Genomic DNA, 27,195 nt, shown 5'->3' with positions numbered 1-27,195 from the left:
CAGGTGTACACTGTACAGTATAATTTGCATACAAATGCATTTTTACTGAAAAAGATCAGGGCAGGGTTTTAAATGTGTTTCTACACTGAACTTTTAGGCATTGTGTAAAGTTGAATAGAATATAAAATTTGGAATTCTCTCTAGTCCTACACACACCATATGGAGTAAGTTGATGTTTTTCAGGTAGCTGGGTACTAATTCACTGAAGCTGCTGCAGAAAGAGTCATACGCTTTAAACAACATTAATGAATCAGATCATTTTCATGCTCAGGCTTAATCAAGGACTTTCAACCCCAAATATTAATCTCTAATGGATATTTATAGTTGGGGATCTTGATGGAATAAGGGGAGACTTTTTTCTCAATGTCATATAAGACATTAGTAATAAAACATAAGACTGATTACAGATTTTAGTGTTTCCTGTATAACTAATTATATCAATGCATTAAAATGATGTAAAAGATAACAAGAAAATAATATTATCCAGAAACCCAACAAGATGAAATGTACATGGAGCACTCCTTAAAATATTAGAGAAGCCAGATAACCAAGAGGAAATACAATAGCTAAAGAAGACTTACTCAGTTAAGTTAATTTCAGGGTCAACAAAGCTGGTAAGGGAAATAAAGATAATTGAAAAATATTTCTCTGAATTTAGAAATGATAGAGTAAAAATTTGTGTATGCCATTCTGTCAGAGTAGTACATAATCTGAAAAAGTAAAAAGGCTAACTGCAGAATTGAAAAGGTGAAAATAAACTGGATGTAGATTAGAAGGAAATGGGTAAAGTGGTATTTAAGGATGACACTTTGAAAATGCATTGTGTATTTTTTCATATATATCATCAGAATTAATTCATTCAGATAATTTTTCTTGAGGAAAGAATGTCTCCCTTGAGAATTTATCCCTTAAGCTGGCCCTCCTTTGGGTTTGAGGCCAATATTTATACTCTCTGTGTGGCTTGAATAAAACCAATCAAATATTAAGATGTTGAACATGTCCATGAACTGGGAGAGAGGTCTAAAGAATTGTCAAAGATTGTGTCTCATGGTGAAAAAAAATGAGATGCAAAATAATAGGGAGAGATTTAGAATCAAGGTGATTAAAGTAAATAAGTCAAGTATTCATCTGATAAAACCTCCTGAAAGAGATTTAGCAGGGAGGGTTATGAGAGCAGAGTACTAGGCACTACTTGAAAATGCAACAGTAGACAGAATTTTCCAGAACTGAAGAGAGGTATGAATTCTCAACTTTCAAAAGCCCAACAGATCCCAAACAAAATAAATTGCTAGAAATCTATACTTACAAATACTGTAGTAAAACTGAAGTACATGTAAGAAAGAAAAACGATGTGAAAAGTCGCCAAAAGGAAAAGACAAATTCCTAACTATGGAATGACAATTAGACTGAAAGCTGATTTCCTGTCAGCAACAATGCGAGTCAGAAAGGAATGGAATAATACCTTCAAAGTCTTGAGGAAAAAATAACTTGAATCCTGTACCTGGCAAAACTATCAAGAAAAAGGATGAAATAGAGATTTTTCTTTTATCGCATAAAAATTGAGAGAATTTACAATCAAGACTTTTTTTAAACAACTTTATTGGAGTATAATTGCTTTACAATGGTGTATTAGTTTCTGCTTTATAACAAAGTGAATCAGCTATATGTATACATACATCCCCATATCTCCTCCCTCTTGCATCTCCCTCCCACCCTCCCTATCCCACCCCTCTAGGTGGTCACAAAGCACTGAGCTGATCTCCCTGTGCTATGCGGCTGCTTCCCACTAGCTATCTGTTTTACGTTTGGTAGTGTATATATGTCCATGCCACTCTCTCACTTTGCCCCAACTTACCCTTCCCTCTCCCCATGTCCTCAAGTCCATTCTCTAGTAGGTTTGTGTCTTTATTCCCGTGCTACCCCTAGGTTCTTCATGACTTTTTTTTTTTTTTTTTAGATTCCATATATATGTGTTAGCATATGGTATTTGTTTTTCTCTTTCTGACTTACTTCACTCTGTATGACAGACTCTAGGTCCATCCACCTCACTACAAATAACTCAATTTCATTTCCTTTTATGGCTGAGTAATATTCCATTGTATATATGTGCCACATCTTCTTTATCCATTCATCTGTTGATGGACACTTAAGTTGCTTCCATGTCCTGGCTATTGTAAATAGTGCTGCATTGAACATTGTGGTACATGACTCTTTTTGAATTATGGTTTTCTCAGGGTATATGCCCAGTAGTGGGATTGCTGGGTCGTATGGTAGTTCTATTTTTAGTTTTCCACTTATAGCACATCTGAATTTGGACCAGCCACATTTCAAATGTTAAATAACTACGTGTGGTAGTTCTATTTTTAGTTTTTTAAGGAACCTCCATACTGTTCTCCATAGTGGCTGTATCAATTTACATTCCCACCAAGAGTGCAAGAGGGTTCCCTTTTCTCCACACCCTCTCCAGCATTTATTGTTTGTAGATTTTTAATCAAGACATTTTTGTTAAAGGACCTCCCAAAAACTTTAGGAAAAGAAAAGATTTTCCAGGAGGACAGTGTGAGACAAAAGAAGAAACATATATATCTAAAAAATATTGACTTTATAAAATAGTAACATTATGACCTAGTGTTAAGATAAAACACTTTAGAAGTAAAACACTGGAAAAGGTATAATTTGGGAAAGAGCACAGTAAAGACATTTACTTTTCAGTAAATGGGTAAAGCAGGGTAGAGACACAGTAAAGACTTTGTTACATTATATGGCATACTAAATTTCAAAGGTGATCATTAAATTATTAGAAATAGGTGTTTGCTTAAGGTAAGTAGAAGAGGAAAAATTGAAGGGAAAAAAATCATTGCTTTGTTTCAAAGGAGAAAATTATAGAAATATATAGACTCAAAAATACAAAATTTGTTAGTAATTTAGTATGTATAAATGGGCTACTCTTAAAAACAAATATGTTCAGAATTGATTTTAAAATTTTAGTCTCATAGTGTTTGTAAAAGATACAGGTGAAGCATTAACTTGTAGAAAGTTTGGAATTATAAGAAAGGGGAAAATAATACCAGACAAATGCAAACTACTTAAAAATTGCAGTGGCTATATTAAAAAATATATATTGTGTGTGTGTATAGTAATATATATATATACTTTTATTAAAAAGCATTTCTGAAAAAATGTATACAAGCTTCAACTCAACAGGGAGACCTAACAATTGTACATTGTGCACATCTAAAAATGTAGATAGGTAGGTAGATAGATAGATACATAGATAGATAGTTGTAGATATATATATATGCATCAGACAGAACTTCAAGAAGAAATTAGGGAAAGATTGTAATACACTTCTATTAATTGATATATTAAGAAAAAAATAGTAAAGGTATAGAATTTTTTCACAGCACAATTAAAAAGTTTGATTTCATATACACTTATAGAACCCCTCACACAAGAATGGGAAAATACACTATTTTTTTCAAGCACACTTAGAATCTTCCAAAAATTGACTGCATACTAAGTAATGAAAAAAATCAAAGAATTGGGATAATACAAAACAGTCTGACTACAATGCTCTAAATTTGGAAATCAATATTACAAGGTAACCTTAAAATCCTATATATTTAGAAATTTAAACACACATTTCCAACTGACTCATTTGTCAAAGAATCAGAAAATAATTAGAAAATAATTAAAAATAAATAATAATTAAAATAAAGTATAAAAATATAGAATATGGTTAAAAGGGCAAAGGAAAACTTGTAACTCTAAATGTTTATATTTGAAAAGAGGAGAGGCTACAGATTTGTAAGCTAAGTGTTCAACTTATGAAATCAGAAAAAGAAAAACAGAATAAATACTAATGAAGCAAAGGGGAATAAAAAATAAGAGAAACCAATGAAATAGAAAAAATAATACAGAGGATTAATGAAGGTACACCATTGCTCTTTGAGAAGATTAATAACATTGACAGTGCTTTGGCAAGATTGATCAAGTAACATATAGAAAGGGTTCAAATGATATTGGAATCAAAACAGGTATATAACTACAATTGTTGCAGAAATTTAAAAAGATAATTCAACAATGTTTTGAATAAATTCATGCCAACAGATTTGAAAGCTTAGTCAAAATACCTTTCTAGAAAAATACAAATTGCCAAAACTGAATCAAGAAGTAATAGAAAAATTGAATACTTCTGTAATTGTTAAAGAATTGAATCAGTGATTAAGAATCTTTCCACAGACATTATAACAAGCAAAGATAGCTTTATGGAAGTCAACTGAAAATCCAAGGCAGAGTTAATTTGATAGAATACAAACTCATGCAGTGAACAAAAAAGGAGGGGATACTTGATCACTCTATTAATGTAACTATTTCATCCTACTTCCAAACCAGAAAAGGCCAATGAGAGAAAAAAACAAAATAAACAGGTCAATTTCACTCATAAAAGTAGATGCCAGCATTCCAAAACAAACTAAATAATATTTTAAAAAGAAAATACCATCATGTACAAATGTACAAGAGATATGGTGTTGGTTCAACATTACAAAATCTGTTAATATATTCATAACATTAACAGGTTAAAGAATAAAAACCATTTAAACACCTCAGTAGATACAGGGGAAAAATAATGATAAAACTTCTCACAGACTAGGAATAGAGGGAAACTTCTATAAGCCAATGAATCTATGCAAACCTACAGCAAATATCGTACGTCAGTGAACTATTAGAAACATTTAGGTATTGTCAATGGCTGCTTTCATGCTACAATGGCAAAGTTGAATAATTGCTAGAGACCATATGGCCCTTGGAGTCTAAAATGTTTACTATCTGGTCCTTAACAGAAAAAAAATTGCCAACTCCTGGTCTATAGTCTAAAATTATTAGATTTAATAAAGCAGTTTATCAAGTTTGTCAAATATATCAATAAAAATTAATTGCATTACTTTATATTTACAATAAGAACTTAAACATATTTATATACATGTTTTATACACATAAAATATTTTAGAAATAGAAATTAAAGTAATATAATTTCAGAAATCTCATTTGGAAGAATATTATTGAAAAATAATCAAAGAATTTAAGGAAGATTAAATAGATGGAGAGAGAGAGACACCACACTCATAGGTAGGAATACCTAAAATTGGAAAGACTGTTACCAAACCCAACTTGGGTCTACTCACCTGATGCACAGTGAAACCAGTCTACTGACACCAGGTTGTAATGAAGGAAAGTACAGTGTTTATTGCAAGGTGCCCAATATGGGGACAAGTGGGGAGAAGAGGCAGCTCATGCTCAAATGAGACTCCCAGATGGGTAAGGGTTTTTAAAGGCAAGGAGTGGGAGAGGGTGGCGGGGTGTCTGACCAACTAGTGCTCAGTTCTCTGATTGATTCATGGTGAGGTAGCCAGGTGGTATTTGGGGAATCTCAATCATCATCCTTCTGGTTCCAACCTGTCTTGGGTCTGTGTGCTGCTGGTCAGCATGCAGTGAACTTCGTCCACCTGGTGGGGGTTTTAGTGTCTGCAAAACAACTCAGGGATATGGCTCAGAATATTATCTGCAGCCCTTGAGGGGAACTAAAGGTCCTACTTTGTTTTATGTCTAAACTATTATTATTTTGTCTTGCTTGATTGTTTTCCTTTGTTTCTGTATTTTCTCACTTCTCTGATTAAATTTTATTATTTGTCGTTGTGAATAAGAATTCACACAACTATTGAAATCTAGTAGTTTGATTCCTGGATATACACCTTAATGTAACTCTCAAGTGCACTAGGAAATGTACACAAGGATGGTTAAAACAGGAGTGCATCTAGCAACAAATTCCTAGAGGCAGGATAACTAAATGAACCATCTATTAGAGTAAATCTCCAAAGCCAAATGCTGAGTGAATAAAGCACACAAGAGTATATACAGTATGTTTCCCTGACTAAAATATCCAAACACACAAGACTAAACCATATTTAGAAGAACAATATATGTGGTAAAACTCTGAGGAAAATCAAAGGAATGGTCAGTTCGAAATACAGTTCAATGTTCACTTCCTGGGCAGAGGATAGGGGTATTGTTGATAATGTTCTCATTCTTATCAGAAGTGACGAAAATTAGGTGTGCTCTTTTAGTCTCTACATATAGATTAGTCATACTCGCTGGCAAAAATGATACCATTTTTTATAATACATAGCTGTAAAATATTTTTGAACAAACTAGACAAATGGTAAATGAAGAGCATGTTCCTACAAAAGGTTGAGGTTAAAGGTTAGATTCTTAAATGTATAAAGGTTCATCCTTAATATCACACACCAACTACTGTAAATTCATTCACAACTCCTCCACTACAGCTCTAGCTCCCACCCCCGCTTCCACAGATGATCACTAACAATTTTTTGATAGCTGAAAGCTCTGATGTGGCATTCAACCTCTAGATTTTACATAGGGTAGACTAAAAAAGAAGAAAAACAAATACCACTACATACTATTTGTAATTCTTTGTTTTTCAGAGTCACATTGGAAAATGTGCTGTATCCATTAACCTTTTTGCAAAGAGCAGAAGGTAAGCTAGTTAACATTTGACAGCTTTGCAGTCTATCGACTTCTAATGAAAAATGCACTGCTACCTTTATTTTCTGTACACTTGTCAGTTGCAGAGAGTTTGTTACAAGGAGAGCCATTACTAGCACTGTGTTTTACTTTCCCAATCCCCCATATTCTGTCAGTAAATATAAATTGAGGGAGATCTTGACTTACTACCATATGCATTTTAATTTTCTCACTCAGTAATCTCATATTGACCAGTCGCTTGTTAATGGTTTAGTCTGTGCCTAATAAATGAATTTTGAAGATCTTGGAAATAGTGCTTGATAGTGATCCTGTAGGATAGTCCAGAGTTAACTATCTTGCCTTTAACATGAAGCAAGAAGAGGCTAATGGAAACAACACATTCCTCTCTGGCCTTGGAAATTATCCAGCATGTTCCCATAATCACAGAATGATTAAAAATGATGATGGTGTCATGGAATATTTGTGCAAGGGACAACAAAGATGCAGGCGTAGTAATAATAATATGGTGGCAGAGTCCCAAAAGGAAAAAGGTGAGTTTCCGGTCTAGAGTATCATCTCTAGATGGTGGATGTCCTTTCCTCAAGTGGATGTCCTTTCTGGCATATAATTAATAGCCTGGGACTTCACTCAGTAATTGGCGATTACATAAGGCTTCACCATTTGCTGATAGGTAATTCAAAAGTCCCCATAGCTCTTTGTCAGTCCTCTATAAATGCAGGCAATAGAACATATACCCTTTCCCAATTCCTTTTTTATGCTGTCCGTACATATCTGTAAAATTCTTAGCATTTGTATCAATTTGGATAATTTCAACTTCAGGTATCAGCCATAATTAGCATATATATGTATATATTTCTCTCACATAATAAGTCCTCAAGTGAGTTTCCAAGGTTAGTTAATTCTACAGCTGAACAATGTCGGTGAGGAGCCAGATTTTCCCAATCTTTCACCCCACCATCCTCAGCCTCTTGACCTTTGTTCTGAGGCTTGTCGCCTCTTAGTCATGAGGAACCCACATATCATGGCCTCAGGTAATAATTACCAAGCAATTATTTTAAAATTCTTTTCCAGATTTATTAAGATATAAATGATTTATAACATTGTGTAAGTTTAAGGTGTACAACATAATGTTTTGATATATGTATGTATTGTGAAATGATTGCCATATTAAGCTTAGTTAACACATCCGTCACCTCACATAAGTTATGATTTTTTTTTTTTTGGTATGGTGAGAACTCTTAAGATTTATTCTCTTAGCAACTTTCAAGTATACTTTATTGTCAACTATAGTCATCATGTTGTACATTACATCCCCAGGACTTATTTATCTTACCACTGGAAGTTTGTACCCTTTGACCACCTCTACACATTTGTCTCCGCACCCCACCTTCCCCAGAAAACACCAATTTACTCTCTGTTTCTATGAGTCCATTTTTTTTTTTAGATGCCACATATGAGTGAGATTATTAACTATTTGCCTTTCTCCGTCTTACTTATTTCATTTAACAAAATGCCCTCAAGTTCTATCCACGTTGTCACAAATAGCAGGATTTTCTTCTTTTTTATGGCTAAATGATATTCCATTGCATATATGTGTGTACATGTGTGTGTCCATGTCTTGGCTATTGTAGATAATGCTGCAATAAATATGAGTGCAGATCTCTCTTCCAGATAGTGATTTTATTTCCTTCAGATAAATACCCAGAAGTGGAATTGTTGAATCATATAGTAATTCTATTTTTAAGTTTTTGATTAAACTTCATACTGTTTTCCATAGTGGTTATACCAATTTACAATCCCACCAAGCGTGTGAAAGATTTCCCTTTAATCCACATCCTCCACAGCACTTATCTCTTGTATGTTTGATGATAGCCATTCTGACAGATGTGAAGTTATAGCTCACTGTGATTTTGATTTGCATTTCCTGATCATTTGTAATGTTGAACATCTTTGCATGTATCTTCTGGCCATTTGAATATCTTCTTTGGAAAAAAACGTCTATTTGGGTCCTTTGCCCAGTTTTAATTGGATTATTTGTGGTGCCTCCAGCTTTGTTCTTCTATTTTAGGATTACTTTGGCTACTTGGGGTCTTTTCTGGTTCCATACAAATTTTAGAAATTTTTTTTCTAATTCTGTAAAAATGCCATTGGAATCTTAATAGGGATTACATTGAATCTATAGATGATTTTGACTAGTATGGGCATACTATTCCAACCCCGGTGGAATCTCATTTCTCATGATTCAGAATTGGGTCACATCCATTTCTACACCAGTCATTGACAATATACATAGATTTGCTTATACTAATTAAGATTTACTCCTTAGCCTGCTATCAGCTGGACAAGGATGCAACCTTTACTGAAAAGCAAGATGATTTTATGTAACGAACTCAGCATCCTGTTGGGCCGATGGCTATTAAGTTGGTAACCAAGAGTGTCTGCCACAGAAATGGAAAAGGCTTTTAGAACTTTCCATGCAGTGCCTTTACCTAAATCTATATAAAACCCAAATCATCTCTGCTCATTTGACTGTTACATAGATTCTTTTCTTAATGATCCATGAGAGAAAGCTCATTATAATTTTTAAAGAAAGTCCTCTAAGTCCTTTAGTAAAACAATTTTTTCTTCTAATATCTCATATTTAAGCAGAAGAATGTTTTAGATGATAGATTACTTGTAAAGTTCTAAACAAAAGCAAAAAGCTTAATATCTAGACACTTTGTAGTATTTCTCAGGGAAGATATTTAGACTTCTGATTGAAGAAAGAACATACAGCAGATGGAAACAATCATAGATTTTTTTTTTTTAAGTCAGCATTTAGTTCAAGACAGATCCAATAGGAAATCCAGGAAGAGAGATTGAACAGAAATTTGACTTTTATCTATTCATAATTCTTACCTCATCATGCTTTTAAATGAAAATATATACTATAATCTTACTGTGGGATTTGAAGATAGAGGAAATGTGTGACAAAGAACTTGCCAAGTTTTCAGAAATAATTCTCTGCATTATTGCAAGCATTTTGAAAGTAGCTTGTTCAGTGTCTAAGTGGCTCAAAATATGTATAAAGGAGAAGAAATATGAGGAAAGTAAGCTAATATGTATAGAATACCCACTGTATGTAAGGTGCAGGACTAGAAATTTTATATATCTTTTAAAGTGTTCTTTGCCTAACAGACTTGAAAAAATACACAAATGCTGCCATGTTTTATTTGGAGAAATTGTTGAACAGAGAAATGATGTGATTGGCCATATTGCTCACAGGGGTTGTGTGTGACAGAGTTGGGAATCAAACAGACATGTCTCTGACCACATAGCACACACCTGTGCCAGGACACAGAGGGACCCTGCCCTCTGCCTTAACCTACCACATTACCAAAAATGTCTAAGGAAAGAGATGAAATAAGTGAAAACACTTAGAAAAACTCCACTTTGGATATACAAAAATTGGTTAAGTCTATGCATTAATTTATGGGAATGGTGGTGAAATGGAAAATTTTTACTTGCTTTGTGAAAGAGGTCTTTATGTAGAGCCCTTGCAATCAAATTTCTATTCTCCTGAATTGTTGGAAATAATAGGAAAGCAAGAGGCAAATATATTTTTAATTAAATGTAGACACTTCCTACATTTTAGAACATACTCTTTTTTTAATGTGTCTATAGTTATAGAACACACACTCTTGGAATGGAATGTATACTTTTTGATGGGGATTTCAAACAAGAAAACTGCAAATGTAGAAATGCCTACCTTCTAAGATAGACCGTGGAGAACAGAGTGATGGAGAGGGTTGTCAGGGGAGGGAAGTGATGGTGGCAATGATGGAAAAACACCTTGAAGGGAGGCTGCACCGGGCACTACTCCCCCCATGTTTCACATTGTAGCTCCGTGTGTGAGCACCATGCTGTTCTCCACACCACACTGCGAAGTGTAACTCTGAGCACCACTGAAAAGGGGGCTTCTCCCAGTGCCTCACAAGTACCAAAACACCTGCATGGCAAATGTCCCTTATTCAAAAAACAATATCTGAATGCACTCTTTTTTTTTTTTTTAACGTTTTTATTGGAGTATAATTGCTTTACAATGGTGTGTTAGTTTCTGCTTTATAACAAAGTGAATCAGCTATACATATACATATATCCCCATATCTCTTCCCTCTTGCATCTCCCTCCCTCCCACCCTCCCTATCCCACCCCTCTAGGTGGTCACAAAGCACTGAGCTGATCTCCCTGTGCTATGTGACTGCTTCCCACTAGCTATCTATTTTACATTTGGTAGTGTTTATATGTCCATATATACACTACCACTCTCTCACTATGTCCCAGCTTACCCTTCCCCCTCCCCGTGTCCTCAAGTCCATTCTCTAGTAGATCTACGTCTCTATTCCCGTCTTGCCTCTAGGTTTTTCATGACCATTTTTTTAGATTCCATATATATGTGTTAGCATACGGTATTTGTTTTTCTCTTTCTGACTTACTTCACTCTGTATGACAGATTCTAGGTCCATCCATTGAATGCACTCTTAATTCTCAGGCTCACAGGGTTTGTGTGTGTGTGTGTGTGTGTGTGTGTGTGTGTGTGTATACACATACACTATATATATAGTTCCATAAAAAGCGTACATAAATAATGTAAATATTGAAACAATTTTAAAGATTATATTTTATAGATTATTGGAGGGTAATACAAATGCATGAATAAGGGTTCATTCATTTTCCTACACAATTTTATTTTCTTCACTTGCTGATTCCATTTGATATGGAAAATATAATGGTATAGAACTGATATTAAAGCTGTTATATCTATGCTAAACAAATTTAAACATATAGAGTTACAGTCAGAAATACAAATAAAGATTACCTGGAAAAACAGAAGGTATTTGTAACAAGAACATATTAAAAAAAAAAAAAAGTAAAAACTAGGATATTGGTCATTTAAGTTTTCCTTCATTAGTTTACATTCTGATAGGCTAAGGTAGACAATAGAGATCATTTTCTTGGCATGTAATTAAACTGGTTGAACAGATAACTGTCTTACCGGGGAACCTGTTGCTACCATGTAAGAGATTAGGAAGTGCCCTCCATGTCCAAGGAGGTCACATCATTAGGAGTGCATTTTACCTATTTTAGCTCTCTTTGTGGTCCTTCACTTCAAAATTATCACAGATAGAGAAAGTGTTATATAGAGGATAAGGGTAGAAGGGTCCATTTTGGGTTTCACTATATTTTATCTTAAAAGACTTTTATTAAATTATCTCAGCTGGAAAGAGTCAGAACCATCTCTTGTGAGTCAGTTCCTCTGCACAATTCCCATGGCCCTCAGGACTTTAACCTTGGTTTTGTAGACTTGTGTTCATGTTACTTCTATAATGTAAATTTTACTGGGGGCAAGGTCCTTGTCTATTTGGTTCATTCAAGAAACAATAATGGAGCATGTGACACATGTTGTAGGAACATAAGATAAATAAGGTAGACCACTGGTGGTCTAGATAAGGAGAAAGATAAGAAAGTCAATAATGTCCATACCAGGAGAGATATTTACGGACGTAAATTTAGTCATATCAGAAATCTGACTGGGAAATACAGAGCAGAGAGTTGGCAACTCTGCTCAGAGGTAAACGAGATTTCACAGAGGCAGTTACATTTAGGATGAGGCTTAAAGATAGGCATTAAGGAGGAAAAGTTTTTTTCAAAGAAAACAGCACTGTTGAAAGTACTATATCGTGATAACTAGGGCATGTTTAGAGAACTTGCAGAATTCAGTTATGTCCAGAGTGTAGGATGTACAATGCTAGAAAGTTTGTATTTTAACCTGAATCCACTGAAAAATTTTTAGCTGTGACAAAATTGACAAAATCAGATTTTTTTGGTAAGAGGATATGATCACTCCTGTGGTCCTATGGTAACTATGAAATATGTGAGGTCAATCAGACTGAAAGCAAGTAACAGAAAATTCAATCTAAGGTAATTTATAGCTTAAAGATGATTAATTGGCTCCTAACCAGTATTAAGGTGGATTCTCTGTATAGGTTCAGTCAGGGCTTAGGCTCCATTTCTCTCTGAGTTCTCACTGGCCTCCTCCATGACTTGACTTTTCCTCAGACTGGCTCCTCTCAAGGTACAAAATGGCTCTCATCATTAAGTGGCACTACATATTTACTCCTTCACATCTGAGGAGAAAGAGTGTTGTATCCCACAAAGATGAAACAATGATTCTAAGTTTTGCTTTTATTAGCTCAACTTGAACACTGCAGTGTGAGGGATGAGATCATGCATATTGGTTTGTGTCAGTCAGAGGCAATGTCTAGAGCTGGTAGTCACATTGATCCTAACTGTATTGGGGGATAGCTACACAATGGGGTGACTTGGCTTCCAAAAGGAAATTATGAATGTTATTAAAAAAGGAAAACAGAAAAGGGAAAGAATACAGTAATGGCTGCTGGGTAGGCAACCAACAAAGGAGCATAAAGGAATATACTCTTATCACTGTCCGGGCAAGAAATGACAAGAACTTGAATTTATATCCTGGAATCAGAAATAGGGAACAGTGGAAGGTCTTAAAAGTGTCAAATGATTGACTTTGACAGGTGTGGAAACAAGAGAAAATGAAGAGTGCCTCCAAGTTTTATGGTTTGGGTAAATGAAAACTTGGTAGTGACATAAACAAAGGTAGAGGAAATAGAATGTGATTAAGTTTTCAAAAAAAGGATAAAAAGGTAAGATTATGAATTGTTTGGAATATATGGAGTTTAAGGTGCTTGTGTGAATTTAAATCGACCTGATTAATAAGTAATCTAATAAATCGTTGTGGATTTCTATTGGTATATACAGATCTTGATTGAAGACGAAGACATAGATAAAAGTAGAGATTAATGGTAATTTAAACGAAGGTAATGGATGAGAATAACGAGTAGATTTCTTGAGTGAAAGAGAAAACGACCAAATACAGAACCCTGACAATGTTAAAATTAAGAGATTGTTTGAACAAGATTAAAAAGTAGCACTGGCAACTGAGAAAGAAGTATGTTTAAAGCAGAACCAGTAGAGTGTATGACATTTTACTGTAATGGGAGGAAGAATGTCAGAAAGGGGACAGTGGTCATCTACATGTTATTAATTTTATATAATAAGTATTACTTAAAAGCATGTCTAGGGCAGAAATGGGCTCTTTCAGATAGAACTGTAAGGGAAGGCTTCTCTGCAGAGGTGATAATTGACCTGAGACCTAATTTTAAAAAGTAAGGAGACATTCAAAATATGGGAGGAAACTTTCTCAGGCACTCAGAATAGCAAGCAAGGTAAGCTTGAAATGGGTGAAAAATGGCAAGAAGGCCAGTGTTCCTGGAGCATGACAGGAGATATGGGCACAGATTGGAGCAAGGAATGGTTTACAGGCCATGGAATTTAGACAGTAGACTTTAGTGTTAATGGGAGGATGTTGAAAGGTTTTAAGCCGAAACGTACCATGATCTAATTTACATTTTCAGAAGGATTTCCTGGTTCTTAGCTGGAGAACAGGGAGAGAAAGAAGAAAGATGGAGATCAGTTGGCATCTAATTCAGGAGACCAGGTGAAGAGGATGGTGGGATGATCTAGGATGTTTGCAGTACAGAGGTGAGAAGCATTTGCATTCAGAATCTATTCTGAAGATGGCAAAGTTTAAAGCACTTGATAATGTACAGTAGAGAGAATGGGACAAGTCAAGGTGACTTGTAGCTGCTGATCTAGATGTGAAACACTGAGATAAGAGTTAGTTGGAAGAGGGAGGATGGACGTTTCTGCTTTGGCCCACATTAATTTTCTGTGTTTCGTAAACATTCAGATGGAGCTATTGAGTAGCTAGTGTAATAATATGTGTAGGGGTAAGAGAAGAGTTTGGGGCTAGAGATAAAGGGGGATTTGAATGACATCATGTGGTTAGAAAAGAGATGCACTGGCTGAGGTCTGCAGAATTCATATTTAGAGTTTTGAAAAATAAGAAAGATCTCAAAAAGGAGACTGGGAAAAAGTCATCTTCGTAGTAGGAGGAAAACCTTGAGAGTGTGTTATCCCTGTGGCCAAGTGAAGACAGTGACTCACGTAGCAGGGAGCATCTTCTGTTTTAAATGCTGCCGAGAGCTCAAACAAGAGAGGGTAGGGAAAACCATCATTCAAGCTGAAGAATTCATTGAGAGAAATTCAGTGGGTTGTTGGGGATAAGATGTTGGATGGAGAAGATTATAAAAAGAATAGGAATTAAGGAATTAAAGATAGCAGATACAGAAGTCTTCTGATAACTTTTTCTATGAACAAGCACATAAAAGTGGAAGATGTAGTTTGAAAAAGCTGTGAGGTCAAAGGAGTGTCTTTTTTTTAAGTACACGAGATAGTAGAGCATGCTTGCATGCTAATGGGAATCTTCTTGTGGAGAAGGAGAAATTGATGGTGTAACTTCAAAGTTTTTGAGTGAAACAGAAAGGTGACATTAGCTACAGTGGAGGGGTTGACTTAGTTTTTGGGATCATTCACCCATTTGTGGAGAAAGAAAAACAACACACAGCTATAAATTGAGATAGATTGTTGGATTTGTTAATGAAAAGATGATTAAATTATCTTCCAGTTGCTTCTGTTTTTATCAGGGAAGAAAGAATCAAGCTATTAGTTGAGAGTAAGAAATTTATTTGGACAAAAATGAATTTGGTTATCAATTGTTAATCAATAGTTGGAAATAATGTCATTGAAGTTTACAACTGGCCAAAATTATTGTTAGAGATATACTTGCATAAGATGACAAAACCAGAGTTAGCAATATGACTAAACTAGGAAAAATTAAAAGACTATCATATAGTTAACATCGAGGTCCTAGTTAGTTCTCTTGACTATTAACGTGCTCTTTGCTTTCTTTATGCTTCCCCATATTTCTATGCTTTTTTTCCCTTCTTGAATCATCTTCTCCAGTAGAGTATTAGCAGAAAAATGTAAGAGACCATAAATGTCAAATCACTTTATTTTCATGAGAAATTTCTAGACAAATGTTTGTTGGGAGAGATAACTCCCAGATAATATTGTACTCTAGACTTATTTGTAGATATAGTTTATCTAGGCTAACTTTATCTCTTTTGAAAATGAGTAATCAAAAGTTGTTTGTATCTCTATCCACTTACAGGTTTTCAATAAGGAAAAGGAAACAACAGTAAAAAGTCCACTGTGATTCAGTCTTCTAATTGTGAGAAGTCTGGATGTGCTTTATTGTAAGTTCACCTTTGTTCACTACACAATGCCTTCTTGATTAACTCTTAGGAAATTATACCTTTAGCAGTTGTTCATGCACATTCTATAGACTTGTGCCACAACAAGTTGACTCTTCAAATACTTTACTTTTGAAGATGTGCCATTTAATTCAATGGGAGAAAAACTTAAATCTAAGACTTCTGGTGAATATAAGGAAAATGGCAGTATCCTCAATCTTGGTATGACACAAGCTGATTGCTACTCAATTTTCCAAGACACATTTGCATACCCTGAACAATGGCTTGGAAAGGCAGCTGATAAAGTTTTTATACATGTAGTTCTCACATTCTAGGGTTAGGGTGTGTGTTAAGGTATTTACAAACTTTTTTAATGGATATAAATTTGATGGAAGGGAATTCACCTCAATCATTTAGTTTGTCACAGTAGGTATAGTAAACCTAATGAGTATCCAGACCCTCCCTGAAGGGTAAGAAAAAGAGTACTTGTTGCTCTGCTGAAGGGCTTTTCAATAACAGGGCACAATCATGAATAACTGCTCACACGAAGATGTCTCCAATTTTCAACTCATACTAGAGTGAACATAGTGTCTACAGTGTAGTACATTCTCAGTAAAATTTTCACATATGAAGAATAAATGCCTACCCCCTCGTCAGCCAACAGGATTTTTTACATTTCTCTTTTTCCTTCTGTAGCCCTCCAACCGTTTGGTTGTATTTTGTTTTTAAGGTTATCTTCTGCTGAGAAATTAGTGTCATGTTTGAATCTTTTAATTTGTTCATACCTATACCTATACAGGGAAACCCAGAGTGCACCTGCTCCCAGATTTTGGCACCCAAGGAGAAAGGGCCGTCCCATTTCCTATCCAGGCTTCTTGTTGGAAGATTTCTTTCTTCATTGTCGGAAAGCTTTCTCCTTGTTGGAATGTTTCTGGAGCACAGAGAGGTAGGTACAACTAAGTGTGTCTGAGTTGATGTCCTTTTTTGTTAACCGAAATCAGGATAGTATCATAATAAGTTTAGATTCTCTAAAGGGCCATGATAATGATAATATCTCAAATTCCACCCATTTCTTTCCCACCAGCCCTTTTGTTCGTTCTCTATTTGCAAAGTTCCTTCAGGGTTCATTTTAACGTAGTGAAGAGGGTCTATAAGCCAGATTGCAGATGTTAGAGTGGATAGAATGTGAAAAAGTGGAGGCAGAGAGTATACGCAAATCCTTCAAGGGGCGTATCAGTAGAGAGAACTATGAAGCTTGGGGGTAAATGAGGCAGGTTTGAGTTTCACATGATTCAGCCACCAGAGTCCTTCTGTTTATGACTACACCATCTTTATTATATGGCTAAATTTTTTTCTAATACCTTACCAGAATTCAAGTCACCCCTTCCTCCTTTTTTAATATGGAAGATTCTTGACCACATTTCTCTAGAAAGACAACAGATAAGAGGAAAGGCTGATAATATATGACAGAAAGAGAAGAATTGATAGAGTAAAATACATTCAAAGGTGGAAGGGCCCAGGTGGATCCAGGCCCAGGAACAAAAAGAAAAATGGAAGAAAAAGAAAACCAAAAAGACCAGGTTCTTTAAGTTTGTGAATTTTTTAAGGATATTAAGAACATCCCATCTAATAGGTCTCAGTTTTCTTTGCTGAGTAGTAAGCAGGATAATCTGCTGAGAGTGGAGGGAAGGAGGTGGTCTCCAGAGATTTGAAACTGTCCCAGAAGGTTTGAAGTAGTTTCTTTGGAGAATGTGAAAATGAGCTGATGAAGAAAACAAAGATTATCAGGAAATGTTTGAATGACACACACACACATTTGTAGAACCTAATGAGGTATTAAGCAACCAGAATAGGAGTTTCGGGAAATGGGTTACTTGAAATTTAAACATTCATAGTTAGAACATTTCTAATAATGTTAAGACCCAGAATGTGGCCCTAGCAAGGGGTTACTGAAATAGAGGGAAAGTCATTAGGGAAGAGCAGATAAAGGAGCCGGCTGATGGACTTTGTTGGATAGGTTATTCACACTGACTTTGAAATTACCTTTGGCATAGCTTTTTCAGTGTGTCCAACCACATTTATGATTTGACTGCATGTGAGCAGCCTCAAAGATGGGCCTGATGATTCCCATTCCTGGGATTTGTTTGGTGTTTCTTTGTGTGATCCCCTCCCACATTTAATAGAGTGGATCTTTTAACCACTACGGTATTAAATTAAATTAAATTAATTTAAACTCATATTTTTCAAGGAGATTGATGGTAAAGAGGACCAAAGTGAAGAGAGCTTGAGATTCAAAAGATTCTGGGAATTTGACACCTGAGGTGAGGCCATAAAGACACTTGGTGCTCATCTTTTTTCTCTTAGATCACTTGTTCTGAAGGAAGCTGCCATGTTGTGCGGATAGTCAGGCTGCCCTCTAGAGGGACCCACCTGAAAAGGAACTGAGGCCTTCTACCAAAACTAGGACTAGATTTCCAAGCATGAGATTGAGCTAACGTAGAATTGGATTCTTCAACACTAGCTGTCGAGTAGAGTACCATGTACTGGTTACCAATCCAGGGGGAGGACCATAAACACTTCTACCCATTGCATCTTGGTACCAGCATCACCAAGGAAAACACAACTCAGTCAAGTAGTAGATGGAACAAAGTGCTGTTTACATACAGAAAAGACAGAGAAAGATTAGTTTTGTGCCACAGTGGAAGGACCCTGTCCCCTTCCCTAGAGGACAGATATAACAGTGGAGTTGGCCAAATGCCATATGAGGCACGTGCTTTAAGCAGAAACAAAAGAGTACTCATTGACTGTGAAACAAGGAAAGATATTCCCACCAAAGTGATAAGGCTGTCATAAGCTGTGTGGGCTCTTTATATCTTGGTAAAGAAGTTCCAGGACCAAGGCCTATTCTTTATGCAACTGAGGGAGATCAAAAAGACTGCATGCATGAGACTGCCTTTCCCAAACATAGCCAAAGCTTCAGATGGTTGCAATCCTGACCAACATCTTGACCGCAGCCTCATCAGAGATGCTGAGTCAGAACCAAGTAGCTAAGCTACTGCAGGATTCCTGACACCTAGTAACCTGTAATGTAATATGTGTTTATTGTTATTTTAAGCCACCAAGTTTTGAAGTAATTTTTTATTCAGTGATAGATAACTATGAAAATTTCATTGAATAGTAGAGGAGAAAGCATATGATGGATCAAGGAGATTTAAAATTCCATGGATAACTATCACTTTCTAGGATCTGTGAAGAATTCTGTCTAGGGTATCTAGAAGAAGAGGATTCTCATGTCAGGAAGAGTAAGTGTTTTGTGATTCTATAAATCTGAAACAATGGCCAAGGGAGACATTTTGTTACAACAGCTTGAAATTTTTTAAAGCTTGAAATGATTGTGTGGTTATGATCTATCCTGCAGAATTAGGGACATGTGATCATTCCTTCCTCTATGTGCTAAAATTGACAAAATCAGAGGAAAATCTTAGTTCACCGGTTAAGGCACCTTGGGTTCATCGTTATTAGGAGGTGGAATAAATTTCCGTTTATTTGTCTGTCCTTGTGGAACAATTTAGATTTATTTTTAAAACGTTAGTCTAGTTTTACATCTTGATTATTTAAATATTAAAGAAAATGACTTTGCACTTTACCAGTCTACCAGCAAGGAAAAATAATAGAGCTCAAGTTACTTGTCAGGGATATTAGCTTTGAGGTAACCATTAATCAGTTTTTTTTAAGTTTATACGAGAAAAATTATTTATGAATGGTCATCTGAGGATTCCTTCAGACTGATGTTTCCTTGCTGATTTGGGGGTCAGAAATGCTTTTGAAATCTAATCAATATTATACTGTTTCTTAAGAAAATATACTGATGCTTATACAAAATTTTGATTACAAATTAAGGTGTCAGGAACATTTAATGGCCTATTGAAAACTGATTTATAATTTCTGCTTCTGATAGTTTACGTTTAACCTTGTATTGAGCTAGTGTTTCCAAATATGACTGGAGTATTTGCTAAAAATGCAGCTCCCTGCAGTTTTTACCTCAGACCCAGTGTATCAGAATCTTCAAAAGAAGAGCCTGTAAATCTATATATTCTACTATATCCATGGTTATTCATGATTAGCAGAATTTTGGAAATACTAGGTGTGCCAGACTATCAAAAAACCGAGTACTCAGGCCATGACAATTCAATCCTTTATGTAAATTATTTAGGCATTATGGTGTCAGCCTGTATCAGTAGACATTATAATATGAATTTTTATGAAGAGTGTTTGGGTGTGTCTAAGAGTGTATTATTGAATATATTTAAGTTGTTCTGCCAGTTACATTTTGTTAAAAAAAAATCCCAGACTTAGTGGCATAAAACAATGATCCCTTTATTGTGTTTACTGATTTCTTGAGTCACAAATTTGGATATAAGCACAGTGGAGCTGGCTTGTCCCGGCTCCATGTCTGAGACTCTGTCGGGGAAGACCTAAATATTTGGGGAGACTCAAAAAGCTAATAGCTAGAAAGACCTGGATACTTAGTCTCATCTACAGTGTCTGGTTTCGTATGACTCAAAGAATGAGCTCCGCTAGAATATTGGCTCGAGTGTCCACGTGAAATACCACTATGTGCCTTGGTGTCTCTCAAAGCATGGCAGCCTTAGGGTAGTCATGTGTATTGCATGGGAGCTCAGGGCTCCAAGAGGGAGCATTCCAAAAAATGAGGCAGAATTTGCATGGCTTCTTCTGACATAGCCTTAGAAAATCATGTGTCATTTTTTCTGCTGTATGCTATTAGCTACAAGTAATTTACTAAGGCCAGGCTGTATTTAATGTTTGGGGAATCTGACCTCACCTTTTAATGTCTTAGCTGGAGGAGTGTCAAATAATTTGAGGCCATCTTTAAAACTAACAAAATGATATACCGAGTTAGAGTTTTCCAGAGAAAGAGAACTAATTGTGTGTGTGTGTGTGTGTGTGTGTGTGTGTGTGTGTGTCATATGACTTTGGTTGATAACACTGTATTGTATAATTGATATTTTAAAAGAAAAAGAAGACACTGTATGTGATGTTTAACGTGTCACTTCACTGGCTATGAAGTGCCAAGATTAAACATTATTTCTTGATGTGTCTGTGAAGTTGTTTATGGATGAAATTAGCATTTGAATCAGTGAACTCAGTAAAGTAGACTGCCCTCCCTAATGTGGGTGGACATCAACCCAATTAATGCTTTAATTGAACAAAAGTTGGAGGAAAGACATTTTTGACCCTTTTTTCCTGCCTCACTGTCTGAGCTATCTCATGCCATCTTCTCTTGTCCTCGTGCTGGGATTTACAGCATTGGCTCATATGGTTCTCAGGCTTTTGGACTTGGACTGAATTATACCACTGTAATTCAGTTTACAGATAGCAGATAGTGGAACTTCTCAGCCTCCATAATCATGTGAGCCAGTTCCTCACAATAAATCTCCTAGCAATATCAACAATCACATTAAATGGTTTAAATATTCCAGTTAAAAGGCAGAGATGGTTAGTTGGATTTAACAGCCACATCCAACTATATGTTGCTTATGAGAAACTCACTTTAAAGATAAAGACATAAATAAATTAAAAGTAAAAGGAATGAGAAAACTATACCATGCTAATATTAATCCAAAGAAAGCTGAAGAGGCTATATTAATGTCAGTCAAAGTGGATTACAGAGAAAATAATATGACTTGAGATATAGAATGTCATCCCATAATTATAAAGGGGTCAGTATACCAAGAAGGCAGAATAATCCTAAATGTTTATGCATCTAATAAGAGAGTTTCAAAACATGTGAAGGGAAAATTGATAGAGCTGCAAAGAGAGAGAGGTAATTCCATGATTAAAGTCAGAGATTTCAGTACTCTTCTCTCAATAACTGAGAACTTAAGTAAACAGAAAATTAGAAAGAATAAAAAAGATCAGAACAATACTATCAATGAAATCAACCTGATTGACAGATTTAGAATACTTTGTCCAAAACAACAGATTGCATATTGTGTTCAATTGTGCATGGAACATTTACCAAGATGAACTATAAAACAAGTCTCAATAAATCTAAAGGATTTAAATAATACAGAATATGTCCTCCTACCAGAATGGAACTAAATTAGATACTAATAACAGATCTGGAAAGTTCCCAAATATTTGGAAGCTAAACAACATACTTCTAAATAACCTGGGGATCAAAAAGTAAATCAAAAGTAAAATCCAAAATATTTTGAACTGAATGAAAATAAAGTCACAGCATAACAGAATTTGCTGGCTGCCACAAAAGTGTTACATAGGGAGAAATTTACAGTTCTAAATGACTATAGTAGAAAACAAAGTCTCAAATACATAACATCCACTTCTACCTTAAGAGGTTAGATGATTAAAAAAATAGATCAAATTAAATCCAATGTAAATGAAAGGAAATAATAAAGATCAGAGTGAAAATCAGAAAGTAGAAAACAGAAAAAAAGGTAAAAATTAATAAACCCAAAAGCTACATCTTTGAGGAAGTCGATAAAATTGATAACATCTATCCAGACTTATCAGGATAAAAGAGGAAGAAGAAACAGATTACGGAAGAAACAAGAAGATGCTATCATGACAGAATCAACAGATATTAAAAGGATAATAAAGAAACTTTGAAAGCAATGTTTTGCCAATAAGTCAAACAACTTAAGTGAAATGGACAGATTCCTTGAAAGACAATAGTAATAAAACTTTCTCAACAAAAACCCGATAATCTGAATAGCCCTTTCATCCATGAAAGGCATCGTATTTAAGGTTAAAAGCCTTCCCACAGGGACAACTCCAGGTTTATATAGATTTACTGATGTATTCTATCAAACATGTAAGGAAGAAATAATATAAAATCTATACAAATTCTTTTAGAAATTGAAAAACAACATCATTAGTAATTAAGGAAGTGAACAATTACAATCAAAATGAGATACCACTTGCTATGGACTGAATGTGTTCTCCCTCCAAATTCATAAATTGAAGCCTTAATCCCAATGTGTAGTGTATATTTAGGAGTGGGGCTTTTGGGAGGTAATTAGGCCATGAAGGGTAGCCCTGATGATGGGATCAGTGTCTTTATAAGAAGAGAGGAGAGAAATGGTTTCTCCCTTGGCCATGTGAAGATACAGGCAGAAAGTGGCCATCTGAAAAGCAGGAAAAGAATTTTCACCAGGAACCTAATTGGTTGGCACCTTGATCTTGGACATCCTAGCCTCCAAAACTGTGAGAAATAAATATTTATTGTTTAAGCCATCAGTCTATTGTGTTTGTTTTATCAATGTGAACTAAGATACCATTACACACAAAATAAAATGGCTAAAAGCAGAAACACTCACCATACCGGATGTTGGTGAGAGAGTGGAACTGTAATACTCTTTGAATTGATATTTAAAATGGCAGAACAGCTTTGGAAAACAGCCTGGCAGAGTTTCTTAAAATGTTACACATACACTTACTATATGATTCAGATATTCCACTCCAGGTATTAATACCCAAGAGAAATAAAAGAATATATTCATACAAAAACTTCTGCACAAATATTCATAGCAGCCATATTTGTAAGAATCCAAAACTGGAAAAAAACAAATATTCATAAACAGGTGAATGTGTAAAGAAACTATGGTATTTACATGTAGAAGAATACTCAACAGTATAAATGAAGGTGCTATCAATATACACAAACACATTATCATACTGAGTTAAAGTGGATAGACAAATAATAATACTGTGTGATTCCAACTATATAGAATTCTAGAAAATGAAAACTGATCTGTAGTGCTAGAAAGCTCATCAGTGTATGCCTGGGGATAGGGTAAAACACATTGAGGGGCAAGGGTGAGAGATTACAAAGGGGCTTGAGGAAACTTCTGGACGATGGGTATGCTCATTATTTTCATTGTGATGAAGACCTAACGTGTATACTGGTTATTCTTTTCATGTACAGTGCTAACATTTTGTTCAGGGCTAATGCATTCTGTGTCAAGTCATGGATGACCTTATTTTCCCATCTGTAATGACAAAACAACTATACAGTTTGCCCTCCATGTCCACAGGTTCCACATCCACAGATTCAACTAATTGTGGGTCAAAATATTTTGAAAAAAATCCAGGAAGTTCCAAAAAGCAAAATTTGAATCTTTAGTTCAGTAGCAATTGTTTCCATAGCATTTACAACTATTTACATAACATTCACATTGTTTTAGGTATTTAAGTAATCTAGAGATGATTTAAAGTATACAGGAAGTTACATGCATTTTATATAAGGGACTTGACATATATTTAATGACATTTTACACTAGTAGTGAATTTTTTGGCACTTGAAACAAGTTAGCTATAAAATTATGAATTATACATTTATATATGAGTGGAGCAACTTGAATATCTTTGGAATGGCCTAAAGTTGTGAAAAACATGTTAAATGAGTGGTTCTGAAGTCTCATTTGCCCAGTGAGAAGAGTTCTTTAATAGCTAGCTATTCAGTGATAATCATGTTCAAAATAATATGTTAATGGAATATTGGGTCTTATTATAATAATTTAGTGTTCGTCAGGAATAAAAAATAGAATATTTGAAACTTAAAAATCTGTAATAACTCAATGATTATAGCATACTAACTTTCTAGAAATATATCAGAAAGTGCCAATAGAATTATTTGTTAACAAGCAAAAACTGATAAAAAGTAATTGGGAATGCTTTTCATTAAAAACATGGAGTTTTATCCATCCTGTGAATGTTTCTGTGGTTTTATTTTTTAGGTACTATAAAAAACATTTATTTTATCATTTTAATTTATTGACATGTCAAAAAGGAATATTGCATAACCGCTTTCAAAATCATGTTTAACACTCTGACCTAATGCATTATATGCTTGAGAATCATTCAGCTGCCAACACAATATTTAAAAAATTAAAAGTAATATAGGTGACTCAAAGGTAAAGGCATCTAATCTTCCTTTGGCTATAAAAAGAAGAAAGAATGCTAATTCTTGAAGATTGTTAGACTATGATCTGTTATCATTTAATAGGAAATATATCTGATACATTGATATTTTATGAAAAAATAAATTCTACGTGAAGAAATATTTCTTAGTAAAAGTCCTTCTGTTTTGGAATCAATTACTAAGATAATTTCTGATAAACTTGGGGCTATTTTGAGGGTTGATTGTCCACCATTTTTCAATAAATGGTGGACAATAAATGACCAAAGTCATTATTTTAGAAGTTTCCATTACACCGCCTCATCTGAACTCATCCATTTCTGTTAATTATATTTACTTTCTTCTAGAAATGCAGTCTCAAAATGCAGAGTCCTGCTCCTTTTTGTTCAATTCTCTGTCTCCTGTTAGTGGCACATCACTGAGCTTGCCGTTTCCCTCACTTTGGGGTCACCCATATGCAGCCAATGTATTAGTCACACAGAATCAGTCCACTGCTGCCCATATGACTCCCTGCTTAAACCATTTAAATGCAGATTTCAGTATCTATGAGATAGTGTCCAAAATTCTCACTGGGATTAAGGCCTTCCAAAATCTTCTCTCTCGATATCATCAAGACCCTCAAAGGGTTTAGATCCCTGGCTAATGGCAGAAAAATCTCCCACTGACAAAATTATCTATCTCTGCTCCTTGCCTCATCCGCTCTCAGGAGGGCTGGTTTGAAGTGGTTGCTGTCTTTTCTCTTAGCAATTTTATGAAGGCTCCAGGACACCAATGGACTTTTGCTAACATGGATCCAATCTCAGTGAATGAACGATGTGAATCCCAAAAGACAATTCGAAGAAGACTTTTGCTGCCACTTAACCGAGACTGTCAACATTTGAGCTTCAGGGAACATTCTCACAGCTCCTTTTCCCCAGTTCAACTCAACTAGTTCCCTATTATCAAAGCATTCCTAATAAAATTATCTATAAGATAAGGTTAGTCATAGATATTTATTAGAGCTTACTAAGTGTCAGGCTCTGTCCTTTGTATTCACATAAATTATTTTATTGAATCCTCTTAGTCTTTGAGTGAATTTCAATTATTATCTTTAAAGAAATAAGTTTTAGAAGTTTTAAGGAATATGTCCAAGATCACAAATCTAGGTAGTGATGGAACCAAGATAGGAATCTGTGTGTCAGATTCTCCTTTCTCCCCCACGTTGTTCTATATAAATATTTCCATTGTATCATTCAATTTATTCCAAAGTGCATCAGGGAATATGTTGGAAAATATATAAGATGTAGTTACTCCCATAAAAACATGACCAACAAAAACTTTGACTAATGTTTTGGTATCATCTGTCTCTTCAGAAAAGCTTACCCCCAGATTACATTTAATTTAACCATGTAAGATGAAAAAAGGATAGGAATGCTCTGATTATAATGGTTTTTCACTTTCTCTTATTCTTTCATGCTCCCTCTGCTTGTGTGAGCATTGCTATGGTTGTGCATTTTCCACCAGAAGCCATGAGTGAACTGAATACTCAAGCATGGATCTGGAATTAAGACGACTTTCCCTTCATTATTGCAAAAGAAGATGCTTTAGCTGTGAAATGGATATATAAATTCTTCTCAAGAACCGATCAGAAAAAAGACAGTGTAAATCTTTCTTAAGTAAGGGATAATTGTTTTTTCTTCATCGTGTTTCTTAAATCCATTTCCTTTTTATCTTTTCCATGACCACCACCATAAGTTTTAATTCTTGTCTGTTGTCCAGATTATTTCACTGCCTCTTAATTGGTCTTCCATCTTTAGGCTTCCTTCAGTATTTTAAACAGTTTATCATGCCACCCCCTCTTCCCAAATTTTCATGAGTCCTTATTATCTTCTCCTGGAGGGTAAAGGCTTTTAACATTTATTTTCCTCTCCAGACAAACAACACAAGAGAATTTCCATGATTGTCCTTGTAAATATATTTTTTAAATTAAGATATGAATAAATGAATGAGTGAATAAAGTGTCTTACATGGTACAAAGATCACATATCAATTGCACATTTTACTTAATGGCACTTTTACATTTTTAAAATACTGTCCTGACTAATTTGAGGGAATCAGTCCAAATCTCCCTAGTGGATAAAATTTGAATTCTTGATGTATTTTCATGATATGTGGGCACTGTCATTACCTGCAACTGTGAGAGTCACATACCATGAGCACATTTGTGGACTTTTAAAACTATGTCCACAAATCTTTGGTAATAATCCCTTCCAAAAGGGGAGCCTAATTCAACTCCTTTCCCGAGTACATTGGACTTGGTGATGTTCTCCTGTTCTAATGAATAGAATATGGTGAAAGTGACTGGGTGATTTCTAAGGATGGAACGAAAAAGGCACTGTAGTTTTCTCCTTCCTCTCTGTCCTGGTTCACTCAGCTTGGGAAAAGCCAGCTGCCATGTCATGAGGA

At 35.1% G+C, this 27,195-nt stretch overlaps 1 long non-coding RNA gene across 1 annotated transcript in view; it reads left to right on the top strand.

Moving 5' to 3' along the window:
- LOC309635100 overlaps positions 1–26,264 on the top strand; it is a 55,455-nt gene extending 29,191 nt beyond the window's left edge. The window contains exons 2-3 of the long non-coding RNA XR_014248647.1: positions 6,504–6,556; positions 26,254–26,264. This is a non-coding gene — a long non-coding RNA (uncharacterized lncRNA). The remainder of the gene's footprint in view (positions 1–6,503; positions 6,557–26,253) is intronic.
- The last annotated feature ends 931 nt before the right edge of the window (positions 26,265–27,195 follow it).

The sequence above is a fragment of the Balaenoptera borealis genome (genome assembly GCF_965194805.1).
Source record: "Balaenoptera borealis genome assembly, chromosome: 9".
Lineage (NCBI taxonomy): Eukaryota > Metazoa > Chordata > Mammalia > Artiodactyla > Balaenopteridae > Balaenoptera > Balaenoptera borealis.
The sequence above is the reverse complement of the archived record's forward strand: the minus strand, read 5'-3'. Positions and strand labels throughout refer to the sequence as shown.